Consider the following 12,178-nt stretch of genomic DNA (forward strand, 5'->3'; position numbering starts at 1 on the left):
TCATGACTGTACAACAATCATTAGGACACAGCGCATGAAGAACTTAAGACCTGCTGTGAATCAACACAGGTGATTTCTCTGTGCCAACATTTGTATGCCTTTATTATAAACCATGCTTTGAAAAGTTTATATGAACAAAGATATTATTTGTTGAAAACTTGCACTCCTGGTCTCCCACTGAACACAACAACTGCATGCCAGTCAGGAACAGAATGTTTATTTACAGTTAAACAACTGTTTTACAGACTAATTTCCAGGTTCCACAATTGTTTCACATTCACAGGACCCAGGGTTTTGTCACGAAACAATGGCTTTTTTTTTCTAAGGAAAATATGCTTATATGTTCAATACTGATATTTCAAGGTTTTAAACTCCCATATGATGTTCATATAACACTCATTCATAATCTTTAATTTGAAACTAGAAATATTTTTTTATATTCATTTATACATCACATACTTTTATGACCCAATGCATCCGTTGAGATTTGAGAGTCTGTGATTTATTTGTGCCTTTTAAGTGAATTTAAAAAAATTGTATACAGACCCAAAGAAACTGATAACATTTTATTTCTTTATTTTCTCCAATTTTTTTTTTATCAATTTCCCCAAGGGGCAATTGAGGTGACCTCATGCTACAAGGCCACATCAATCGTCAGATTCTATGGACGTGTCTTCACTCGGCACATCTCGTTACAGCTCGACCTCACTGTCTCTCGACCAATCGCGTTCACGGTACAAGGTGACATCACTCGGCTGGTAAACTAGAAAGTCCACCTATTGATGTCTGGCCTCTGAGACTGAGAACCACTGATCCCCACAAAAGCCAGAGTGAGGCAATATCTCTTGTTGAACGCCCCAAATGCAACATTACGTCCAGGACCATTAGTGTGTATGTTAGCCAACTGATTGATGAGAACAAGTCTCCAAATTACCAGGAGCAATGATCTCTTCTCAAATAAAAAAAAAGGCCCCTAACAAAAAGCCCAAACATTTGCTCTCCTCTGGGCCATGGATGGCACAAAGGTTCAGCCCGTTATGTCGGAGGGGAAGCCATGTTCAGAGTTCTGTGGAGGCATCAGGGTGTATCCACTGACCTGGGGGACCAGTGGACTCCCTTTAAAGAGTTGTGTGTTGGTATAGTGAACGCTTGCATGCTAAGCCCCATGGTGGGCCCGTGAATGGCACCGGGATTTCACACAAAGACATGATGTCATGATGCAGGGTGCGGACTCTATTGAGCACGTGCAGTGAGGCGTGAGGCCAGATTAGACCGCCGAAGCAGGGCACCAACTGGCCGTTAATCAGAATGCTAACACGCTAACAAACATATCGTATGGCGATCTGCCTACGGCGCGACGGTGCCACGCGCTTCCTGCTCGCAGAGCCTTTGAGAGACGGGAAGTAACTGAAATCTTACTTTTGTAACGGCCTCACCAGTGCCACGCAATTTAAGACATGCATTCTAACACGTCGGCAGGGGGTAGGTTTGATTTGGCCTCGTGGTTACCTCGCACACAATGAACACCTCCCACCACTCCCTGAGGAAAAACAGGATGTTTTTTCTCTTACAGATGTTTCACAATGGACACATAATGAGCGCTGTCTGAACTGGAGGCGTACATTTTAAATCCGGCAGATATCAGCAAAAAGTCGTTTCTGATTGTTTCAGGAATCCTTGGTCCTTGTTTGACCCCATTAGGTGATCATGACCATGTCATGTCTGTTCTGTCCACACTGTGTCTCCTCAGGACAACAGTTAAGCTGCGTGCAGACATGCACAAAAGTCTGGACATCTTCCTGAACTTTTCTGGAGGAGCTGTGTGTGAGAATGCAAATGGCCGCAAATGTTGCTCTCGACATTTTGCAGGACTTTTCCTGCCAGCCTCCATAAAATGTCAGAGCGAGCCCACGTGAATGTCGCCTGAATGTTCCAGAAGTGTTCCTGCTGTTGCGATTGCATCGGACTTTGACAATCTCCTGCTGCACTCATCATATGTACTGTAAACGGCAAACTCCCCAAAAATGGGGTCAAGCGTTGTTAGCAGCGAGGACTGCAGCATCGCTCCAAACTACAAGCAATCAAGCAAACTTAAGTGTTCCCTCTTACCACCTGTAAAATCTGCCCTTATCATAGTTATCCACCAAGGTGGAAGTGCCTCTGGCTTTTAAATGGAATGGGAGATGGAACAATTGGTTTATTTCGTGATACACCCAAACACATCCACACTCGGTGCACCTCCTTTTGAACCATGCAACCCTTTTTTTCCGCCGTTAAAGTTCCAAAAGTCCAGGGACCATGTGTTCATATTGTATATAGAGCCTTTATTCTTTAACTCACAGTTCTGCTTTACTTTAATGAGGATGCACTGTGAAAAAAGCCCAAAGGTTTTGCTGTCAGCTAAAAAAGCTGAGGTCGTAAGATGCAGCGGTCTTCATGTATCACCCACTTGAAACTTTCTTTGAATAGTCTGCCGAAGCTGACTGGGGGGTTGGGGGGGTGCAACTTGTATTCAGCAGAGGATGTAGCCGGCATATTTGAGGCTGTACACAATTACAAAGCGATGTTCAGACACTTCAAGCAATCATTTTGGGCCCGCTTAAATGCTTAGTTAATAACAGGCTGAGATTACTGAAGTCACAGTGATTTCTCACCCTTCATTTAAGTTTGCAATAACTTTCATGGCATAACTAGCGGCACAGTAGGGATTATACCAAACTCGTGATTCAACAAATATTATCATACCTTTGACCTTTTTAATTCATCTTCTTGCTTTCCTAACTTTGCAAAGTATATTGTTAGAGATGCTTTACATAAGAATTTATTACATTAGATTAAATGAATAGTAATTAAAATTAGTTATTATTACTATTATTGTTGTTGTTAAGGTAGACAAAATGGCTGAGCTACTGTATGTTAAATTTATCTAATATTTAATAAACGTAGATGATCTGTTACAGGATCTGAGACTATCGGCCTCCTGTCAGACAAAGTTTACAAGCTTTAGTTTTTGCATGTGATGATTATGCGATTTGATCCCAAAGATCACTCAAAAAATGAGTAATGGAAGCCTAATATTAATGTTTGATAGAACTAAATAAATACCAAATAAATACAAAAAGTTCTATTAGTTCTAGATCTATTATTTTATGACCCTGGGAAAGTGGGAAAAACTTAAATTCCCCAAACCCACTGATCCATTTACTAAGTCTCCCCCAGAAGCAGTTCGGTCTTCCTCGGCAGGCGTGCCTCCCACTTCGAAAACCTCCGATGGAACAATTTTGAGATTAGTGTTTTCATTTCTTTATTTCTGAAGAAAATACACTATTTACACTCCATTATGTTTATTTGACAGCTGTACGCTGATCAGATCAAGCCCTGAAGCCATGGAAAATAAGTTCACAAATCACATTATTGTTGGTTCAGAATTAACTCTTTCCATCCAGGCCACAGATATGACAGCTGCTGTATCTCTTTCAAGATTATCAACATTTGATAAACTTCAACATCAGATAAATTATTTTAAAATGATGGTTTCACCAAATGCCACCAAATTACTTTTCATATCTTTCATCTTGTAATTACTTATTTGTTTCTTGTTTGAAACAGATTGTGGACTATAAACTCAGAAATCATCATTCATCTCAAAGGCATGATCCTGAAGAAGAGTTAAAATAATAGACGAAAGATATACAAGTTATTAAACAGCTACGAAGATTTTCCAGCCAATATTTGAATACCATTTTGTACCTCAAGAGGCAATAGTGAGTCACTCTATCCTCTGGTCTTCCCTCTCTATCCTCGGGATGAGGGTTGGTCAGAGGAAGAAGAAGCAGCGCTGCCCAGAGGCCAGGAAACCATGTTCAGGGACAAAGAAAAGAAGTAACAGAAATAGAAGTAAAACAAGACTTAACACTGCTGTAGCTTTCCACTGCTGGAAACCGCTCTTGGCAAGTTAAAGAATGACGTTTGATGCTTAATTCCTAAAACCTTCCTTCTAGACTGCAAGTGAACAAGCTGTAGATGCTAAAGTTGGCACCTTCAAATCCATCTTCAATTACACTGAAGTCACAGTCTTTTCATTTCAGTCTTGTCACCTCCCTAGCCTTGCTATAGCAGTGTTAAATGATAGTTAGTAGCCAAATTGATAGATGCTCGACACCTTTTTACATGCAGTAGGTCAAGTCGCAGATACGCAGATTGTTTAAAGCAGACACTGTTACCAGTCGATCTCGGTTCCGACCCTCACAAGCTTTCGGTGGTAACCCAAAGAACAAGATTGCAGATACGAGGGGTTGACATTAGTTTCCTCCACAATTGGTAACCGGGCTCGGCCTTAGAGATAGCGTACAGAGCTGTGATGACAACAACATCTGATCAGGATGACTCCTTCCACTGGAGGTCTTCCAGACATGTTCAACTGTCAGGAGGTCCAGGGGTCGACCCAGACGTTGGAGAGACTATATGTCTCATCTGGCCTGGGAACACCTTATGATCCTGCAAGACAAGCTGGAGAACGCTGCTGCTGCTGACTTCTCTGGTCAACCTGGTGCTACAGGATCCTGCCCTTTTGAGGTTTTGCTACTTAGTAAAAGAATTAAATTATATTATATTATATTATATCATATTATATTCGCGGTGATAATTTCCCTATGGTTTGTGATTATTGCCTTTAGAATTTAGTTGATCTCCCAGTTCGAGGAAAAACCTCATATATTTCCAAGCTTCACTCATCTGTCTGGATCTTTTTCTCAGTCACTTTTCTTTTGAATCACATGAACATCACATGAATTGTCTGTGTCATACATAGCTTGACATAACACAGAAAGGAGGCATTCACAGTGGGTTTAAAGAGATGGTATCAGTGATGCCCTTCGCTGATACAACATGACCTGGGGGCAGTGCTGAGTCCCATGACATAGCACAACACTAAGGCCTCAATGGCACAAGGCTTATGCTTAAAGACAGAGATGCACTTGTTCCTCCACACTTGTTTGTTTAGTGTGCAAACCTTAGTCCATACAAATTTGTGTCCATATGTGTGAGTTTCATCATTTCTCTTTGTGTTTTAGCGACCTACTGCCGCAGCGACAAAGCATTCGTTCTTCTTTGTTTGTATGTTTTTTTTCCCATGAGTCATCTGTTTAGAACCACCTCTTCTGCATAAAATGGAGCAGTTAGATATCAAGGATCGAACATGCCGCTTTTTTTTGGTTTTGCAACCACGCAGACTTTTCTCTCTGCACTTTTGAGTATCAGCATTCCCTTCTGGAAATGTCTCATTTCCTCTAAGAACCAAGCAGTCATTTCTTCACTGAATAAATTAACAGTCCGACTGCAGCCACTCACTTCAGTATTAGTCGACGGAAGCTGCTGAGAGGACTGATAAATGCTGCAGTCCAGAAGCTTGAGCCAGGGATAAAAAAAAAACTGAGACAAAAATGTACACCAATCTGTCAGAATGAAATTCAATCCTTGCTTATCTGTAGACACACAGAGACCCACACCTATGTAAGCTAAATCGATGCACACACACACACACACACACACACACACACACACACACACACACACACACACACACACACACACATACACATACACACCTGCAGGCCCTACAGCATATGTCACCTCTGGTCCCGGGCCATTACATTGTGTTTCTGAGTGCTGAGTTCTTGTCGCCAGCTGACCCAGGGTTCGAGCATTGTTTTTAGGAGATCAGATTTGTTGAATTTGGACCAGCCCGCTGTCCTTCATGTACTTCTCACAGACGATGGTCTCATGGGACATTTGGGTCATTTAGTGCCTGGAAACACATAACCATGACTGTAAGATACACTTTACTAAAGGAACTGGGCCTCAAACACACTCTCATGCATAACAATTTAAGCACGAAGAAAGCTAAACGCGTCACTATGAAGAAAAAACTGGCACTTAAAAATCATAGTTTGTTCCTCCGTAAATATTTTTCACCGGCTATTGTATGACAGTTTGCTGGAGAGGTAAATACATATTGATGGTTGGTACGATTACAAACGAGCGCAGTGTTTAAACGGTGAGAAGATTGGACTGTTTAGTCTCACTACCTGCACTTGTGCTCAAGGTTTCCCCTTCCATGTCCTGTTACAACACCAGCACACACCACCCTCCTGTGTCTGGGAGGGGACTCGGGCCATTATTCTCTTGTTTGGGTGGATGGAATTCTTGTGATGTTCCACCAGGGAAATTTGGTAACCATAAAAGGAGGATCCCCACATGCCCGAATGTAATACATGTTATGTTCTGCAATAGTTGAGGAAATATTAACCTTGACATTGTCTAAGCACCCTTCAATTTCAGATTCCAGTCATTTGTCGGGATTAAATGTGAAGATACTTCGGTTGGTAAAACTATGAAAGTATAAAAACAGGGATTAAGTGACACAATGCTCTTGAGTTTTTGCACATAGCAGTGGTCAACATGTCTGGATATGGGGAAAACAGAAGAAAATTCTTGCCTCCGACAGAAACATTTTGGAATTATTAACAAATTGATTACTCTCTCAACAAATACTTTGATTTAAGATTTGATATCCGTTAAAGGCATTTCCCAAAAATCCATATTGCAAACAATGTATCAGTTATTCACAAGTTGTAGTCAGGACACCGAACAGGGTCACGGGATAAACCTGAGAGCTCAGGAAATTATCAACAAGTTAGGAATGTGTATGAAAAACATTTTTTTTTTTATTTCTGACTTTTCTCAAAGTTTTGCATTATGAGTTAATGTTTCTGTCACTCGTTGACACATTCAGTGACACATGCAACAGCCAATAGTTAGTGACACATGAGTTATTGCTCATCAGGGACAAGCTGACGATGATGATGTATTCAGTGTGTTAAATATGCGACATGTGGGCGTTACCAGGCTATAAAGGTCATAATCCTAAAGCCATGTTCGATTTATGAACCTTCATGTATGTATATTCAATTTCTTTTTCCTGGCCCCTTTATTTCTAAGCCACCAGATGTATTATGTTGAGCAATATATTTGGTAGTTATGCATTGCTGCCACCTGCGTGTGGTCTGGTGTCCGACATTGGGCGGGCTGGAGAAGGACTCAGCCCAGTTAGCCCATTAGTGCATTAATACATTAATGAATGTTATTAGTCTTTAAGTATTAAGGTATTAATTGTAACTTAAGTTAATTTAGTTTCACCAGTCACAACACATCTGTTTTAGACACTGTGGACATGCGTGTGATGCTGATTTATTTAGCAATTCATGTTATGGTACCTTATCCTTTATTTAAATTTAATCTACGATTATTTTTGGCCAGATTTCTAACTGAATTTGAATTGATTTGAATTTAATAGTTTGTGTATGCCCCAGGCATTGTCTACACTCTACAGAACTTTAAAGCGACCAAAATGAATGGGAAAAAAATAAAATAAATATACAGTTGTACAAACATATTGACTTCACACATTGCAACACCATATTATATTTGATATTATTTGTAGTTCAGCTGCTGTAAGATTTTCATACTCTTTCCCAGAACTTCATTATTTTATCTTTTTTGGGAGTCATACTGGATGTTTATGTCGCTGACAGTCTTATAATAATTTCCCTCTGCATTTTTATAGGACCAGGCCCTGCACCAGGAAACTGTCTGGGTCTGAGAAAGAGAGAGAAGGGAGAGAGGGAAAAAGGAGAGACGGGGTGAGAGACAAGGCAGGAATTGTTCTCACTAGTAAGAACGGAAGTGGAAGGGCAACTTCCTCTCTGTGTAGCGCTGGGCACCATGGGAAGGAGAGGAGAATTGATGTGCACACAATGGAGAAGGGGGTGGGTGGAGGGCAGACGGCGGGTGTTAATGGAGAGAGGATGTGAGGGCTGTGAGCGACTGGATGTGAGCGGGTGGATGAGAGAGAGTGAAGGTTTGGATGAATTTTGCAGCACTGAGATGACCTTGAAGGAAATCCATTCCCTGCAACTCTTGAGTTTGCGTTGTGTTATTTTTTCTTGTTTGCTGCCCCACTTTCCCACAGTCTGACCACGAATGCAACATTTCTTGCCTCTGGCAACATCCACATTACTACGTTTTAGTTTTAAAATGCATCATTGCTATTTCACTGTGCGAGTTTTCGAAATGCCTGAAGCAGAGATGTTTGGAAAACCCAGCTCTCCCCTGCTCTTTGGAAACGATGAGGCTGTAACCCAAATCCGCCTGATTGGTCCTTACCGGTCGTGACTCGACTACCAGCCGTGAAGGCAAAATGTTGTAAACACAGTCAGTAAAAGTTCCACCTCGCATTGTGTCCGGGTAAAAGAACCCCACGTCTTACTTTTCACCATTGTTGTCTCTCACAATTAGTATTTGATGTAACTAAGCAGTCAACTGCAGACAGTATTTTTTAAAGTTTTAATAGGGAAGTTTGGGGCCCCTGAGAAGAGGCTGATTGGGTCAGTCTACAGTCACTGCACCCTTGTGAGAAGCCCCTTAAATTCTATGATCGGCACCATGGTCGGAAAACCCCAAATGAGGCCCCTTCATAATTTTAGAGGTTTGATAGAAGACTTTAATGTCTAAATGTGTGTAGGATGTGCATGGGATGGTGAGGGGGGGGTTGCACTTAAACTTTAATACTTCACTATATTTTATGTGTATGCACAGTATGTGCTTTGTTTAAATTTTGATATAAAAAAAGAAAAGAAGAATCGTTTGAAGATTGGAATGATGTGGTTTGGTATCATATGTTTCTCGGGGGATAAGGGGGTGGGTGGGTGGGTTTGATGTAGGGGCCCCTGGGTCCCTTTTGCCAGGGGCTCCCAAAGTCCCTTGAAACACTCCTGCTTTAACTGCTTGAGTTCAATATGTCTTTTCGATGTTAACCTGCTAAATCTGATTTTGTTGGCCACTTGGGGGCAGCAGAAACAAGCCACGTTGTGAAGCCACATTAACGTTCATGTTTTTAGTTCTGTTTTGTTCACCACCAACTCCACGGAGACATTTCTTAAGCTATTAAATTAAATGCTCCACATTTCTTTACCAGCTTGTTGCCAATTTTGTTGTTTGGTGCTGAGCAGTTGGTGAACAGTGGGTTTTCAGAGCTTATTTTGCTGGAAGTGACACTGACTAGAGCAGTGCGAGTGAAACATATAATAACACCAGTGGGCTCTAAAATGAAAAACTAAATCGCTGAGTAAATTGAGTGAATGTCGATCGAAGATGTTTTTGTGTATTCATCACTACGAATTTCTCATACGAATATTAGTGTGATCCATTTTTGATAATCCATATTGATCAGAACATGAGCTTTTGGACAAGCAAGTTTTCAGGTTCTTTACATGTGAACGACCCTGGGAATCAGTCAGAGGTTGTTAATGTCTTAAACATCTGAGGAGACCAAACAAAAGGAGGATGAAAGGACATTTTGATTTTTCGATAAAAGCGCATGAAGGGTGACTAAGGTGCTGAGAAAAGCGGTGCAAGGTGGAACACTGTGGGTATGTGTATCGCTCAAGGCAGGAAGAGCTGCGTGGGACGCTGGAGCTAGATCTCAGAGGAGGGTAACACCCTCTGTGTCTCTATCAGGGGAACACATGGCCCGACGCAGGAGGATTTCATGACTCTTGGTTCCCTCAGTCAGCCGGCTGTCCAACACAATGTTATCTACGGATGGACTTGCGGGCACACACGGTCAACCAGCCACCTCCAAACACCCGCAGCAGTTTCTCACACACGTTGAGTGGGGCGAGAGGAATGATTTAAATTAATGTTGTTTCCTCGACTGAAACTGAGTCACCTCAACAATGACCAGGACGTCATAAAACATGACTGCAGAAAAGTGTGGGAGACAGAAAACACAAACACAAATGCACATACACAACCATCCATGAGTTTATGTTCATTTGTAAAATCAGCTACCCCTTGATCTTAATTTATTTGGTTTTAAATTACTCCAGTCAAGTGGTCGGCAGAGAGGAAGGGACTGAACTGAAAGCCTGAAAGCCTTTTTCAAGCTTGGCCAGTGGCTGCATGTTGCACGTCTACTGGGTGCGATGAACAATACCGTCCTTTCATTCACTGTTTGTTTTCTGGGATGTATGGTGCACACATAAACACACATACAGCCCTCGTCTGTCTTCAGTCGACATACACACATAAAACACATGCACTGGACAAAGTTGATCTGTTCTCACAAAGACAGACACACACACACACACACACACACACACACACACACACACACACACAAGCATGCACACACACACACAAACAGCACCCGTCTGTCCGCATGTCTGGGTTGTCTTGGGTGAGAGGTCTTACAGATATCCCCCTTCCTGTGTTTGTTCGGCCGCTCCTTTGCTGCGACTGCATACTGGGATGCTGTTACTCCACAGTGGTGGTGGTGGTGGGGGGGGGGGGGGGTTGAGACTGTGGCATTAAGGGTCCAAGTTTCCTCCGACTCTGCCCACATCTTGATAACCTTGTTCTTAGAAGGGCGGAGGAGGAACTGACAAGGTCCACCGCATGAGTTTTGTTTGCTTACATTTTGTTTCACCATCGGTCGCACAAAGAAACACACGGTAATCTTTCGAAAACTTTTTAAAATAAAAACATTGATAGAGGGTTTTAGCAACAGCCCCGCCAGTCGCAGATATATGGCTACTGAGCCTTTTTTTCATGGCAGACATTTTCACTTTGCAACCAAATCAGCAAAATGAACTTCAGTCTTCATTGATCTTATTATTTACACCTGTTCTTATATCATTATTTGAGAGGTTTAGAAAGCTGCCGTTACATTAAACATTATAATAATAATAATGATTTAAACATTTATCAACACTTGGCTGGCAGATATGTCTGTGATACTATGAAATCCTCTGGAGTCTACATTTAAGCCGGCATGATCAAGTCACGTGATGTGTCACGTGTGTTTTTAGGTCCAATCTATTGATAAAAGTGAAATATTAATAGCATTTCGAAAAACAGCCAAAATAGCCCAGGACTCCTAAAGGTTAATGCATAAATCTAAAGTGTAACTATTTCACTTTTAAAATAAGAAAAATACAAACAAGAATTAAAGAAGTTAAATTCATGGGCAACAGAACACATCTTTGTTCAATTCACTACAATGCTACAGTCTTCTTATTTCTGCCGTTGCCATTATATTTTGGTGTCTAATATTAATACAAATGTACATATACATGTACATATAACTGTAATCCTGTAATATAACTGTAGTTGTAACTGGCATCATATAGATTATTGACTATATGACTCTCCTCTACTTGTGCCACTGTTACACTGTGGTTTGGCATTTCACAGATAAACCTTTAATGATTTTATGACAAAGTTATACAAGAAATAAAGACACTGCTCTTCTCATCCTGACTGTGGTCCTTTCATTCACGACCTGATCCTTTTCCATTTAAATTACTCATAATAACGCACGTGTGACCCACATAGTGCTTGCCTCCCGAAAACCTAACGTCATCATCAATACTCTGAGTGTCAGGCAGCATTTCAGTCAGGGTCAGAGATCAGCTGATAAGAATAGCATCAATCTAAATGGACAGAAACAGCGTTGGAAACATCCGAAATACGTTTTGAGTGACAAGTCTAAAATACAACTGACAGCTGACTCACTCGCCTGCCACGTGAGCCTCTCCCAATCCCTCACCTGTCGGCCCAAAGCTTTGTCACCCTATAATGAGCAAACAGCAGCGCGGCTAATCGCTTACCGCCTGCGACCATGTGCTCTCTTCTCTGGGTCAGCAGAGCAGCACAGGTTTAATAATAACCTCTCGCTCTCAACAGTGAAGATGTGTGTGAGATGAGAGTGAGGATTGATGGCGTCGTCGTTTGTTCTTTTACACTAACATCAAAGCTAACCTGGAAATATCTTTATCAGCTGTTAAATCAAGTATTTATATATTCAATATTGAGAATAAGGAGGGGGGGTTCTGGATTTTTCTTATTTTCAACAAAGAATCCCATTAAAAGAGCAGACCCAATTGCAAATTAATACCACAACAAGTATTGCCTGTGTATCCAAAGCCTGATGCTGTACTCTGTACCAAAGACCTCCATTGTTGTCCAAAAACGATTAAAATCACATAAATGAGCCACATTGTTGCACTGGGTGACATGTTTCTTCATAACCACGAGCACATGGACACTGTAGTTTATT

The sequence above is a fragment of the Scophthalmus maximus genome, chromosome 14 (genome assembly GCF_022379125.1).
Source record: "Scophthalmus maximus strain ysfricsl-2021 chromosome 14, ASM2237912v1, whole genome shotgun sequence".
Classification (NCBI taxonomy): domain Eukaryota; kingdom Metazoa; phylum Chordata; class Actinopteri; order Pleuronectiformes; family Scophthalmidae; genus Scophthalmus; species Scophthalmus maximus.